Here is a 15,767-nt window from a genome sequence, read left to right as displayed (position 1 = left end):
AGGACTTGATTTTACCTTATCCCATGTGCTTTTGTTCTTATTTTCCCCTTATGGCACCTGCTTATTGATTTCAACATTATTTATGATAAATTAATGCTCGGTATACCTGAAGGCCTGAATCTTGTCATTGCGCCAATAAGCTCTTATGTGATGCCTACCTCCATAAGAAGTTTCCACATTTTTTCACTTTATCAACTACTTAGTTCGTTGGGTGCTTGAATTAATGGTGAGCATTGCATTGTTAATCCTAGGATTGCAGGATTTAAGTTTGATATGAACAGATAGCAACATCTCCGACTATGAGGAGGGGTACTATTTTCTTGAATTCCTGGTCCTCATAAAAACACGCTGACAAGACTCGTGCATGCTCCCAGGAGGCGTCCCTCCGGCATGCTACCTTGGCTGAGGAGCAAGACTCGTGCATGCTCCCAGGAGGGGCCAAGTTCACCGCGGCGAGCGCGTATCGCGTCATGCACTCCTCGGGTGTGGCCATGCCCTTGACAGACACCAACTGGGTTAACTTCGCTCCACTAAAAGTCCGGGTGTTCTTCTGGATTGCTCGACACGGGAACACCAGGACGCGCGCGCTCCTTCATCGGCATGGGTGCCTTCCCTCCCCGCGCTGCCCCTTCTGCAATGAAGATGAAGACCAGCTCCACCTCTTCTCCCGATGCACACGCCTGACGCCGTTGTTCGGCGCCGTCGGAGCCCCTGCCGCAGACGTGGCGGACGACCTGGAGGGTGTCTGCGCTGCGCTTGCCGGTGCGCTGCAACCTCACGCCTCCCTTGTCCGAAATTCGCTGGTGCTCCTGCTGCTCTGGATCATTTGGAAGAGCCGGAATCGTATGGTCTTTGATGATGTATGGATGTGCACTCGGTGCATGGTTGCTATGCTGGTGGATCACTGCGAGCTCTGGCTCACCGTGCCCCTTCGCGCCTCGCGACACTCAGTAGATGCGTGGCTGCTACAGCTGCGGGAGAATGCCCTGTGATGAGTGTGTGTTTCTGTTTCGAGTTGGACTTCTCTTCTCACCCCTTTTGTACCTCCTCCTGTACCTCCCAGCGGCCTGGCCGTTTTCACGTTGGAATAAAAAGTGAGAAAAGGACTTCAGGTGGGGGCTTTTGCTTCCCACCGTTAAGTTATCAAAAAAAAAAAAAAACACCCTGACGTTTTGCATCAAATGTTGGTCAAGAACTGTCATGATGGGCAATACGCCATGATAGTCAAGAACAATAATATACTCTTGTATGTGTGCGGGCGCCGAGCTGCTGCATCTACTTAAATATGAAGCTTGATGAAATTATTCAAAGAAATACTTATTTGTTTACTTCTGGCCCTCCTCTCTTTGCCTAAAATAATTCAGTGTACAAAGATGTGAGAAGAGAATCTTGAATATCAATTTTTTTAGGTGACCAAGGACGCCTGCCCAATCATCTTCCATGAAAATTTTATCTTTAAGTAAGAACATGCAAGTTAATATATGTACCCTGTTTTGCTTTGTATGTATATAGCTTTACACCATTTGTTCTCAGGTTTTGCACCGATGAGTCATAGTAGAACCACAAAGTCTCAATATGATTATCTGTTTTCAGGGTAAAGTTTCAGATAAGTGTGTCACAGATCTCTTTTTTTTTTTTGAGAAACACAGTACAAACGCAGACGCTCACATACACGCGCATACACTCACCCCTATGAACGCACACACGCACACCCTACCCCTATGAGCACCTCCGGAAGACTGAGTCGGCGGATTAGATCTTGAAATTGACGAAGTCACCACAGGCGTCTCGCTGTCGACGGGAACGTCGCCTCCCACTGAATGAGTATTCCGCCTTTATGAGACACCCAGATGTCAAACCTGGGGTTTGAACTCTGGTGGGATGGGGGTAAAATTTCTCCGTTATGGTCCACAAAATAGGAAGGGGAAGATAAAATAACAATGCAAAATACCTATTTGCTCGTTTTTGTATTATTTGTAGCCTTTCTTCTCTCTCGATCACACTCACGAACTAGTGCACAACACAGAGAGGAGAGAATGACAGAGAGTTTGTTGCTGTATAAATGCCTACAGCTTTTCTGTTCGCTTCTTCCTTTTATTCAGCAAGACAACGATCGTGCCTGCTCACACGTTGTCCATGATGATCGTGCCATCCCACGACCAAGCACACGAGCTCACAACGCAAGGATCGGATCAGAGACAACGACCAAATCCTAACCTATCTGTTCCTAACAAATAGCTGACGGAACAACTAACTGAACTTAACTGACCAAACTGAACTAACTGACGAAACTGACGAAAAACAAAATTGACACTTATTACTGACACACTAGATTAACTAACAAACTCCTACTAATCTATGTGTCCTTCACCTTCACGATGCCAATTCGACGGCACAGCTCCTGGAACTGCACACGGCCGAGTGCCTTCGTCATGATGTCAGAGAGCTGATCTGCAGTACGCACGAATTGGACGTCGATGTCCTTGTTGTCGACACACTGACGGATGAAGTGATACCTGATTTCGATGTGCTTGCTTCGGTCGTGGAAGACCGGATTCTTCATCAGCGATATTGCTGACTTGTTGTCGACGTGAAGCTCCACCGCCCCATGCTTGCGACCAAGCAGCTCATCGTGGAGCCGCCTGAGCCAGATCCCCTGGCAAGCGGCAGCAGTTGCAGCGACGTACTCTGCCTCGCATGAGGAGAGTGCGACAATCTTCTGCTTCGCTGACTGCCAGGAGATGGGGCTGCTGCCGAGGAAGTACAGAACTTCGCTCGTGCTCTTCCGATCGTTGACGTCGCCGGCCCAGTCTGCATCGCTGTAGCCGACGAGCCTGGCCTTCGCGTCCTGGCGTGCATACGTGCACCCATGGTCCTTTGTCCCAGCAATGTAGCGCAGCAAGTGTTTCACTGCGCTCCAGTGCTCGCTAGTGGGCGCCTCCATGTATCTGCTGAGGTAGCCGACGGCGTAGCAGATGTCGACGCGAGTGTGGACGAGGTAGCGGAGCTCACCGATGATGCTGCGGTAGAGGGAGGGATCCATCGGCGCTCCGCTTCCCTTCTTGCTCAGCTTCAGCCGATGTTCCATGGGCGTGGCGGTGGCGTTGCAGCTAGCCATGCCCATTTTGTCGAGCAGCTTGTCTGCATAGGCCGATTGCCTCACCTTGATGCGCCCAGGCTGCTGTATGACCTCGATGCCGAGGTAGTAGGACAGCATCCCCAGGTCGCTCATCCGGGAGAGCCCCATCATCTCCTTCTTGAACTCGCCGATCGCCATGGCGGAGGCGCCGGTGACGATCAGATCGTCCACGTAGACCCCGAGCAGGAGCCGCTCCGTGCCCTTTCCGCGCGTGTACATCGTGTGCTCGGAGGGGCACTTGGTGAAGTCAAGCGCGACGAGGCTGCTGTCCAGCTTCGAATTCCATGCCCTTGGAGCCCCTGGCGGAGCCCGTACAGCGCCTTGTGGAGGCGTAGAACCTTCCCCTCCGATCCGGCCTTGACGAATCCAGGGGGCTGCGCCACGTACAGCTCTTCCTCGAGCTCGCCGTTGAGGAAGGCGGACTTGACGTCGAGATGGTGCACCGCCCAGGCCTCCTGCGCGGCGACGGCGAGGAGGAGCCGGACGGAATCGAGCCTGGCGACGGGGGCAAAGACTTCCTCGAAGTCAACTCCTTCTGGCTGCACGTAGCCCTTGGCGACGAGGCGGGCCTTGTGTCTGACGATGCTCCCCTTTTCGTCCCTTTTCACTTTGTAAACCCACTTCAGTCCAATGGGCTTCTGGCCCGGTGGGAGGTCCACCAGAGACCAGGTGGAGTTCTCCTCGATGGAGGCCATCTCCTCCTCCATTGCTCTGCTCCAGCTTGCGTCGCGGAGCGCCTCGGCCACGCTTCCTGGCTCCTCCGCCGTGGTGAGCAGCACCCGCTCCGCTTGATCGGGCAACGCTGCGTCGGCGCCTAGGATGTCGGAGATCCGCCGGTAGCGGTGCTCCTCGCCCTCGTCGAGTTCATCGAGCAGCTCCGGATCTGGAACTGATGGAGGTGTGGCGAACTCCACGGGCGGCGCCGCGGTTGCGGGCTGAATCGGCGTGGCTGCTCCCTGCGTGACGGCAGGGCTTGCCATGTCTGCTTCTTCTACCTCTGGCTCCTCCAGAGGCTTGGTGGGTGGTGCAGGGGTGGTGATGAATTCGACCGCGAACTCGCCCCCATCGACAACAACTGCTTCCTCGTCCTCCTCCCAAGGCCAGCTCGCCGATTCGTCGAAGACGATGTCGCGAGATACATGGACGCGGCGAGTGGTTGGGTCATAGACCCTGTACCCCTTTGTCCCGTGCTCGTACCCGATGAACACCATCGGAGTGCTACGATCGTCGAGCTTGCGAAGGAAGGGGCGCGCGGACTTGACGTGCGCGATGCAGCCGAAGACGCAGAGATGCTCGACGGAGGGCTTCCGCCCGTGCCACGCCTCATACGGCGTCTTGCTGTCGACGCTGCGGGTGAAGGAACGGTTCAGCAGGTAAACTGCCGTGGTCACCACCTCTCCCCACAGAAAGCTTGGAAGCTTCTTCGCCTTCATCATACTCCTTGCCATGCCAACCACGGTCTGGTTGCGTCGCTCCACGACGCTGTTCTGCTGTGGCGAGTACGGCGTCGTCAGATGGCGCCTGACGCCGGTGTCGGCGAAGTGCGCGGCGAGCGCGCTGGAGGTGAACTCGCCGCCGCGGTCCGTGCGCAGCGTGCGCAGTGGGCGGCGTGCCTCCGTCTGTGCTTCAGCTTGGAAGCGTTTGAGCGCCATGGCGGCCTCGTCCTTTGTCGACAGCAGCACGAGCCACATATAGCGGTTGTAGTCGTCGACGAGCAAGAGGAAGTAGCGGCGACCTCCTGGAGTTGGCGGCGTGATCGCGCCGCACAGGTCAGCGTGTGACATAGGCATCCCCAATGGGCCTGCCAAAGATGGTACCCGGGATTTACTGGAGACCCAGGACTCGAAGAATAAGAAGACTTGGAAGCCCATTTAGTTAAGGAAAGATAGATTGTATTAGGAAATATAGAAACTTATAATCTTACGGGTTGGATACGAAACCCTCCCGAACTCTGTAACTTGTGTATTACGAAACCCTCGGCTCCACCCTCTATATAAGGGGGAGTCGAGGGGCGAAGAAAGGATCGAATCTACTGTCAACACAACCCTAGTTTTCCAATCGTCGAGTACTTTTCGGCTGAAACCTTCGAGATCTACTTGCCCTCTACTTCTAGCAAAACCCTAGTCTACAATCTGTAGGCATTGACAAATTAATCCTTTGTCAATTGGCGCCGTCTGTGGGAATTAGAGGTTGCAAGGAGCTGATCTCGATGGCACGTCCAGAATCGTCGACTTCGTCGGTGGCTAGCAACGCGATGGATCGAGGTAACCGGGAAAAAACTGATCTAGTCGATTTTATTCCTCACCCGCCCTCCCGTTTGGATGCATGTGCCTATCTGGAGGAGCCTATCGTCATGACGTTCGGAGAATTCCGATTTGGCGTCACCAATGAAGGATCCTATCGTCTCGAAGTTCCGATCTCGTCGGAATTTTCAGCGATCGATTCTGATTTCTCGTCGAGTGATGGAGAGCTTTCGTTACCACGCTTCATCGACACTAAGGCAAACGGAAAGCTCGCCAAGATCTTCAGTGACACATCTTTCGAGTCGTCTGCGGACTCCGTTATAAGCAGCGACTCCGACAGCGTCGACAGCTTAAACTTCATCGACAAGTCTGTTGCCGTTGGAAGGGTCTTCACCAATCTCTATGATGGTGTCACCAATCCGGAAAAAAATCAATGTTCAAAATATCATCAGATCTATGCGATCGAAGAGGCAGGCCGATCAGAACCAGAAACGTCAGAGGCTTTCGACGAGTTGGGAAATCCATACGTCGATCCCGCTGATCTCAGAAAAGGCCTAGGCACTAAATACGTCGGGTCCTCACCCCAAGAAAGAGTACAAATCCCGCAAGAAGCATGGGACAGGGCCGCAAAAGCCATGGATGGTTCAGAACCAATGACCACCACCGCTACTGTACAAGAACTACAAGCATATCAATATAGACTTGCTCGGGTGAGTAGAGAGCTGGAAAAACAGACAGCGTCTTTAAATAGAAGAAAAGAGGCAGCCTCCGCATCAAGCAGACGTCGAGCAGAGCTAAGTCGACAATCAGGAACTTCGGGAGACAGTCACAGAGACGCTCGGAGGAGGGCAAGATCTCGGCTGCAAAACATACCCGAAGCAGAGAGAGGAAACATAATTTAAAATCTCGACATGTCCTTTATGACGATTGATACAAGGGGAAATATCATCCCGAAAACGCCAGAAGCAGGATACATGGCAACACAAGCTTACATCCTTGCATCTAGACCACCTCCGGGGGACCCGAGAGAACCATTGTTCAATATGGCAATGGCTGGAGTAGGAGTTATGGGAACAGCGTTCGCAGCCACTCCTCCCGAAGCAAATCCTAGGCAAAATAGTCCACGACCCACCGCAGCGGTGCAAGACCCACCAAGAACAAGTGGAGCAAGAGACACAGCAGTTCAAGTAAGGGTGGACAAAGCGCGACAAGAAAGAAGAGAACGTCAGCACTCACCAGAAGTTGCCGACGAAGATATGTGTGGACTCCCGTGCTTTACGAGAAGAGTTCGAAAGACTCGAGTCCCAAAAGGGTTCAAGTTACCCGAGAATTTCAAAAAATTCGACGGCCTGCAGGATCCCGAGGATTGGCTCGTGGACTATCTCGAGATGGTGAAGCTGGTAGGAGGAACCAGAGCAACAGCTATGCAAAGTATCCAAGTTCACTTGAGTGGTGCCGCAAGATCTTGGATAAAGAAACTTCCCCGTGCTCCATCGACAGCTGGGATAATTTCGAGGACATCTTCGTGAGAAATTTCCGATCCACCTGCAAGAAACCTGCATCATTGGAAGAGTTGAGGGCGTGTCGACAGAAACACGACGAGTCGATGAGAAAATATATACAACGGTGGAACATTATAAAAAAACTCGGCAGAGGATATATCTGACGAGAGAGCAATAGATGCGTTCGTGGCAGGAATTCGGCGAGGAGATTTCGTCGAGGACTTAGGGAGAACTAACCCTAAGACAATATCAGCACTGATGGAGATAGCCAATAAGTGGGAAGATGGAGAAGACGCAATATATAACAAGCGACACAGGTCGCCAGAAGAGGATCGTGGTCGAAATTTTCAAAATAGAAGGCGATTTTCTCGCCAGTTCTACAACAACGACGCCCCTGGCCATATATCGGCTGGTTTCCGGGAAAATCCTGGAGGGAATAGTCGAGATGACTATCAAAGGAGTAATGAGCAACAAGGTGACAATAGAGCTGATTCTCGCGGCAACAGGCAAAATAGTGGACCAAGGTTTCAAAGACCTTATGTGTCCCCCGAGGAGATGATGAACGGTCCGTGCCAGATGCATTTTTATCTCGACAACAACGGAAAGAGGCAGTCAGGACATCTCCAGAAAGATTGCCGAAATTTTCAGGCAATGTTGCGAGCCGCAGGAATTGCAAATGCCCAGGCCATGAACAGAAACCCCCAGGGGCCAAGGAGCGAGATCCACCTCCCACCTCCTCCCGCAATCACGGACGAAAATCGGCACCAGCTCAGAATAGCGGCAGCACCACACCCACCTCCATATATTGACCCCAACTCCAACGGTGCGGTCTCAATGATTCAGAAAGCTAGGCCATCCAAGAGGGCACAGAAGGTAATTTCGCGGCAAGTATTCATGGCAGAGAAGATGCCTCCACCAACAGTTGAGTACTTAAATTGGTCAGGGCAAGACATTGGCTTCACAATTGCGGATCATCCACAGCAAGTTCCTCGACCAGGACAATCGGCACTCATCTTACCCGCAGTAATTGCTGGTTTCGATGTGTCGAGAGTTTTCATAGATGGCGGCAGCAGCTTAAACCTTATGTATGCAGATACATTGAGGAAGATGAACATATCCCTGGCAAACCTGAAACCAACTGATACACGTTTCCATGGGATCACACCAGAGAAGCCAAGTTATCCGTTGGGCAAGATCAATCTCGACGTTCAGTTTGGAACCCGAGAAAACTACAGGATAGAGAATTTGGAGTTCGAAGTTGTGGATTTCCCGTCGCAATATCACGCTCTGTTGGGACGACCAGCATATGCCAGGTTTATGGCAGTGCCACACTATACGTACTTATTGTGGAGGTTGCCTGGGCCCAAGGGACCTATCACAATTAAGGGAAGTTTCGCGTTGTCTGATAAGTGCGACAAGGATTTTCATCGACTGTCAGAAACTTTCGGGATGCAAGCAGAATATATGGCACCAAGGCTCACTGATTATGATGTGCTGCCAGATACAGGGAGGTTTCCCAGGGAGCCAACTTTCAACACAGCCAAGGATTCAAAAGAGGTACAGATCCACCCGACGGACCCAAAGAAAATGACATCCATTGCAACAAACATGGATATCGCATAGGAAAGCGCGCTCGTCGAGTTCCTCTGTGAGCACTGGAAAATCTTCGCATGGTGTCCAGCTGACATGCCAGGAGTACCCAGGGAACTTGCCGAGCACCACCTCAACTTGGATCCTCTCGCGAGACCAATCAAACAACCCTTGCGGCGTTTTTCGGAACCAAACCGCAAAGCTATGCTATCAGAAATAGATCGACTCAAGGATGCTGGTTTTATCAAAGAGATATCTACAGAAGCCACGTGGGTAGCTAACCCAGTGATGGTGCCGAAGAAACACACGACAGTCCTTCGCATGTGTGTCGACTTTACGTGTCTCAATAAACACTGTCCTAAGGATCACTTTCCCCTCCCAAGGATCGATCAAATTATCGACTCCACGGCAGGATGTGAACGTCTTTCCTTCTTGGACGCGTACTCTGGTTATAACCAGATCAGATTAAAAGAAGATGATGAAGCCAAGACAGCGTTCATAACAGCTTACGACGTGTTTTGCTACAAAACAATGCCCTTTGGTTTGAAAAACGCGGGAGCAACATACCAGCGGATGATGCAGAAGTGCCTCGCAACACAGATTGGCAAAAATGTACAAGTCTACATCGACGACGTCGTCATAACATCAAAGAAGGGGTCGACTCTGATCAAAGATTTGAAGGAAACCTTTGACAACCTCGACAAGTTCTGCCTCAAGCTGAACCCGACAAAGTGCTCTTTTGGAGTTCCTGCAGGAGAACTTCTCGGGTTATTAGTATCAGCAAGGGGATTGAAGCTAACCCCGAAAAAATACAGGCCATCGTCACTATGAGGAAGCCAACAAAGTTGAAAGAAATACAACAGCTGACGGGGCGAGTCGCAGCTTTAAGCAGATTCGTCGCCAGGCTAGGAGAAAAGGCGTTGCCGTTCTATGCGTTGATCAAACAGGGGGAGAAATTTCAATGGAACGAGGAAGCAGACAGAGCTTTCGAGAATCTCAAGCGCACAATTTCGACACCACCAATTTTGGTGGCGCCTAAAGAGAAAGAACCTCTCCTCCTATACATTGCAGCCACACCTCAGGTGGTCAGCACGGCCCTAGTAGTTGAAAGAGAAGAAGAAGGAAAGCTCCATGGCATACAGAGGCCAGTATATTTCATCAGCGAAGTACTGTCGCCCTCAAAACAGAGGTACCCCCAATACCATCAGCGAAGTACAGCCACCTCTTGCGCCAGCCTTGGACAGAGTCAGGAAATTTGACGTCGAAATAATCGACGTCAGAACGAACACAGATGACGACGCCGCCAATATTATAGGCGACGCCGTGGGAGCCATTACGGCGGAGGCAAAAGATGCGTTTCCACAGAGTCCAGTTAGGTTGGACTCCGAGAAAGCATTCGCACAATGTGATAAAGATCGACACGTGCAAGATGGAATTGGGCGTCAGCTGATGAAGCTGAAGCCCATAAACGAAAAGAAGACCTCGGAGAAACTCGTGGATAGGAGGGGAAAGACTGCGGATAAGATGGTCAACGAAACTAACCCGGTACTCCATCGGAGGCTTTGGGTAGCTTTCCTCGCGGGGGAAGCGCAGCGCATCTTTCTCCTTGGTGAATCCGAACCTCTTCAGCAGGTTCATGTCTTGATTGGAGATCTTGGATCTCTCCCACTCCAGATCTTCGGCGGCCATTGGAGATTGCTGGAGCGCTGGAGTATGCGTGTCGTGGGGAAGATGATTCCCACTCGAGGGGAGTAGAACAACACAGGCTTGGAGGAGCGCACGAGGCAATGAGCGCAATGGAGGATTTTTGGCAGAGGCGCACATGGGCGGAGTGAGCGAAAGTGACAGAGGAAGAAGATGATGGAATTAAATAGAGGTGCGGTGAATCGATGCAGCCATTCGATGAAAAATTTACGGCGTAGATGGATTACACATGGACAAGGGGTAAAAATGGCTTTTCACTGAGAAAAGAAACGACAGAGGGCACAGTACGTGCGCCAGAAAAAGTGGAGGACGTGTGTCCCCCACTTGTACGACGTGTCAATCAGATGGGGAATTTGGACCCACAAGGCAGTGAGAGGAGCGGTTTTCGCATGTTTCCAATACAGAAATCGTGGCTATCATCAGCAATGACGTCATCATGGTAAAAGAAAAGCTCGACTATGAAGCTGGGAGAAATTATCGACAACGCGAGATTATTTCGAGAGCCTTTGATCAAATACAAGTTTTTGCCCAAATACTCGGGGGCTACTTTGGAAAAATAGAAAACTTCGAGTATGACAAGATAGAAATGGCGAGAGCCTATGACCAAATGCAAGCATTTGTTCATAGCCTCGGGGGCTACTCCCATCGGGAGCGCTTGTCGCGCACCCGATAGATATAAAAATATCAAGAAGGATAATAAATATAGCGGCAGAGGATATTAATCTGTGGAGCCTACACCCAAGCACAAGTTCTTGGCTGTAGCCTCGGGGGCTACTCCCATCGGGAACGCTGTTCGCGTGCCCAATGAATTTTTATCAAAAAGAAGAAACAGAAGTGAGTATATTTCGAGTTACACAGATAACTCTACATATACTCCCATCGGGAAGACAAAATAAGTCATCAAATATGACTCGATAAAATGTGCTATTCCAACAGCCGAAAAGCACTCGACAATATATTCTCGTAGCGCTAAAAGTCGCGACAAAATCTCTGAATGCCGCAAAACTTTGCGAAGGTAAGACCCCAGATCCGTTCTGAGCGGCGTGGCACCGTCTCTGACGGCGGATTGCTATTTTTTTCCGTATCAACAGATGTGAAGAAAAATCCTAACGGACGCGTTAGGTACCCGATAAAATATGACTGGGACTCGACAGAATGGTAAGACCTTAAGCGGCACCTGTCGAAGTTTACACCAGTATCCCGAGATCATGTCCAGGGACGTGATCTTGAAGTAGGTTTTTGCGGATTGCCACTAGAGCAGTTAACTAGTACCTGATCCGTCAGATGAACTAGCCCCAACTACCGTCATCCCTGTACAAAATAGTATTTGCATATTGAAAGGTTATGTAATAAGTAAAATTGGAGATTTTCCCTGATTCTCCGATTCAAGAAAAATCTCGGGGGCTACTGACATAGGCATCCCCAATGGGCCTGCCAAAGATGGTACCCGGGATTTACTGGAGACCCAGGACTCGAAGAATAAGAAGACTTGGAAGCCCATTTAGTTAAGGAAAGATAGATTGTATTAGGAAATATAGAAACTTGTAATCTTACGGGTTGGATACGAAACCCTCCCGAACTCGTAACTTGTGTATTACGAAACCCTCGGCTCCACCCTCTATATAAGGGGGAGTCGAGGGGCGAAGAAAGGATCGAATCTACTGTCAACACAACCCTAGTTTTACAATCGTCGAGTACTTTTCGGCTGAAACCTTCGAGATCTACTTGCCCTCTACTTCTAGCAAAACCCTAGTCTACAATCTGTAGGCATTGACAAATTAATCCTTTGTCAGCGTGCACAAGCTCAAGCGGCTCCTCCGCTCTGAATTTGGCCTGCTGTGGGAAAGGCGCTCGACGCTGCTTCCCGGCCAGGCACGCCTCACAGAGTTCGCCGGCGTGCTCGATGCTGGGCAGGCCGCGCACCAAGCCCTCCCGCGCCATCCTCTGTAGCGCCTCGAAGTGGAGGTGACCCAAGCGTCCATGCCAGCGCCATGGCGTCGTGTCGTGGCGCACGACAAGGCACACCCACTGCACAGGACGGATGGTCAACTTGTACAAGCGATTTTGCGCGCGTTTTACCTTGACGACAAGCTGGCCGCGCCTGTCATGGATCGTTAGCACTCCGTGCCTGATCCTGATGTCGCAGGAGTGTTCGTCCAGCTGCCCCAGGCTGACCACGCTGCTCCGAAGCTTGGGGATGTAGTACACGTCTCTGAAGGCGCGCTGTGGTCCTCCATCGATGCTGAAGCCGATGGTGCCGCGCCCCATGATCTGTACTACGGAGCCGTCGCCGAAGCGCACGTTGCCGCGCACCGCCTCGTCGAGCTCCGCGAATGCCGCTCGATCTCCTGTCATGTGGTTTGACGCCCCTGTGTCGAGGTACCAGGTGGAGTCGAGCTGGCCGGCGACTGGACCTGGGACGACCTTGGCGTTCTCCTCGTTGAGGAAGATGAGCGCCCGCTCCGGCGCGGGCACCGGTACGGGCGGCGCTGGTGGCGCAGGCGTGACGGAGGCAGACGCAGCAGTTGGTGACGCGGCGTCGAGTTCGACCTTAGCGAGCAGCATCACGGGATCGGCGTCGTCGTCGATCTTGGCCAGGTGCGCCTCCTCCCTCTTCTTCTTGCGACACTCATGCGCCCAGTGTCCCTTCTTGCCACATTAGCGGCAGGTGTCGTCCTTCTTGGACCCGCCGGAGGCGTTGGAGCCTTCCCCGGTGGATCGCTTGTCGTCGCGGTCCTTGCCGCGGTTCTTGCCCTGACGGTGATCACCGCCCGAGCCGCTGTTGCTCCCGCCGTGGGCGCCGCGCGCAAAGCGTGCACGCCACTCCTCCTCCGTGAGGAGCAGCTTGCCGGAGTCATCCTCTCCGTCCACGGCTTCGTTCTCCTCCACCACGAGGAGCCGCCCGCTCAACTCCTCGATCGACATCGTCTTGATATCTAGCAAAGACTCAATAGACGACGCCATCTGTCGGTACTTACGTGGGAGGACGCGCAGGAACTTCCTCACGGCCTTGGGCTCGTCCTCCGGATCGCCGAGCATCTCCAGATCACTCAGGATCGTGGAGAGGCGCAGCGCGAAGGTCTCCACCGTCTCGCCGTCCTTGAACGCGAGGCGATCATAGTCACGGTGGTGCGTCTGAGCCTTGGCGTCGCGCACGCGCTCCGCTCCGACGCGCAGTGTCTTGATCGTGTCCCACGCCGCCTTGGCGTTGTCCTTGGCGGCGAGGACGCGCACCAGCTCTGGCGGCACGGCTCGCAGTAGAGCCGACAGAGCGGCGCGATCGTCGTGCTCGTTGCAGTCGCCCTCGTTCACGGCTTCCCACAGCCCGTGGACTTGCAGCTGGACGCCCATGAGCACGGCCCAGTCCGCGTAATTGGTGCGTGTCAGCGTCGGCCACTGCGAGCCGCCGGTGACGTCGCGCACCACCCTCTCCCTCGGCGCCAGCTCATGCCCATGGTGCTGCCCGTGACCACGGCGAACCGGCGAGAGAGAGGTGCGCCTCGGAGATTTTGAGCCCGACCCGGACGCCGTGTCCTTGGGCTTCTTCTTCCCCGCCGACGCATCCCTCTTTGGCGGCGGCGGCTTGGATCCTACCATGATCGGCAGGCTCTGATACCACTTGTAGCCTTTCTTCTCTCTCGATCACACTCACGAACTAGTGCACAACACAGAGAGGAGACAATGACAGAGAGTTTGTTGCTGTGTAAATGCCTACAGCTTTTCTGTTCGCTTCTTCCTTTTATTCAGCAAGACAACGATCGTGCCTGCTCACACGTTGCCCATGATGATCGTGCCATCCCACGACCGAGCACACGAGCTCACAACGCAAGGATCGGATCAGAAACAACGACCAAATCCTAACCTATCTGTTCCTAACAAATAGCTGACGGAACAACTAACTGAACTTAACTGACCAAACTGAACTAACTGACGAAACTGACGAAAAACGAAATTGACATTATTACTGACACACTAGATTAACTAACATTATTGACTCAGTTCAGCATAATCTAATAATAATTTTCTTTATGCTTAGAGAATGGGAAGCCTTTGCTGCGAAAAATGAATGATTGTAGAATGTTGAATTGGAATTTGCAATCAGATGATCCTCTTTGCACTCTTGAAGAAGCATTCTAGAAGGTCAATCGAAATTTGATGCTAATCTTGTATACCAGGAGGAAGAGCTGGGTCGCATCCTCTAGGCCATCTGTAAGGCACGATTTACTTACTACGGTTCATTATTATGCTTTAGTTTTTGCGGCATACCTGTCTAACACAGTCGATATGCAATTTGTGAACAGGTAATCTTTGGGTGTACCAAGGACACTATCATTTTCTCTAGCTTCGAGCCTGATGCTGCATCCCCATTATGATGTTCAGGTTTACTACTTTACAAATTGACAAACAGAGGGACAAAAATGTTACACTGATGTGAAAGGAGGAATTCACTGGAAGACGCAGTCAAGCTGTGTCTTGCCAGCGGCAGGAAAGCAATTGTGTTTGATGCCCATCAAATATCCATGGCCAAAACCACTTTTTGACATATAACATATATGATAGAGTTTTCCTTGAAGTTGCAAGTCATTTGCATTCAGTGAGGTTAGTTGTTTGGAAAGTATTGCTCTTGCACTTGAACCTCCGAGAGTTTAGTCATGTCTTGACAATCTGAGAGTGTACATGTAGTTCATTATGCAGCAGCTATTTATTTTCTTTATCTTTACTATAAACAAAGCAATACATACCAGATAGAATAGTCAATCAATGTTCGGTACGTTCCATCTAGCATCAAAGTTTACAGAAATTTGTTTACTGGAATATTCATGGTATATTTCATCTTCACTTGCGAGTCTGGTATATGTTTCTGGGCTAAATGAATCCATGAGACAATCACAATGATTTGCAACTTGTGATCTTTGCTTAGTTGCTAGCTTGTATATATCGAGTTAATGTAGTGATTTTTCCTAGGAATGCAGGATTTAAGTTTGATATGAATAGATAGCCACATGGCCGACTGTGAGGAGGGGTACTATTTACTTGTCGAGATGTTAGTGTTTGGTTCATATATCATTGATCCTTTTTTCGGTGGACATGATCAATGCTTAGCTGACCACATTTTTTTCAGATTCAGAAGATACATACCTTACTTTTTTTGTTTGCTTTACTTTGCTCCTGGTTTATAGTATATCGACTAACTTTGCGGGAAGATCATGTTAGAAGCTTCATGTGATGCCATTTGTCTAAACTTCTTACTAGGACGAAGAGATGTGTAGGGATGCAAGCGGGGCGGGATGGCAGACAATAGTACAGTAAGAATTTAGTGTTAATTTCATAGCTGTGTTGGGTTAATTATGAACTAATTGATGAGTTTTGCGGGAAATGAGGGACATTGCATGCATTTAACAGAAAGAACAAGTACGAGTTATATTACAACAGAGAGGGGTAGGGAGAAGGGAAGCGAGTTGGGGCAGTGCCAGGAACACTAGTGGAAAAAGGGGCTTCAGGCCCGGTTTATTTGGGGCAACAGGCCCGGTTTTCGAACCGGGACCAACCAGGCGGGACTAAAGGGTCCCTTTAGTCCCGGTTTAAATA

The 15,767-nt window shown here is 51.0% G+C and overlaps 1 pseudogene; it reads left to right on the top strand.

The window, feature by feature from the left end:
* The first annotated feature begins 491 nt into the window (after positions 1–491).
* Positions 492–14,719, top strand: LOC124648331 (annotated as a pseudogene).
* Positions 14,720–15,767: the final 1,048 nt, after the last annotated feature.

The sequence above is a fragment of the Lolium rigidum genome, chromosome 4 (assembly GCF_022539505.1).
Source record: "Lolium rigidum isolate FL_2022 chromosome 4, APGP_CSIRO_Lrig_0.1, whole genome shotgun sequence".
Lineage (NCBI taxonomy): Eukaryota > Viridiplantae > Streptophyta > Magnoliopsida > Poales > Poaceae > Lolium > Lolium rigidum.
The sequence above is the reverse complement of the archived record's forward strand: the minus strand, read 5'-3'. Positions and strand labels throughout refer to the sequence as shown.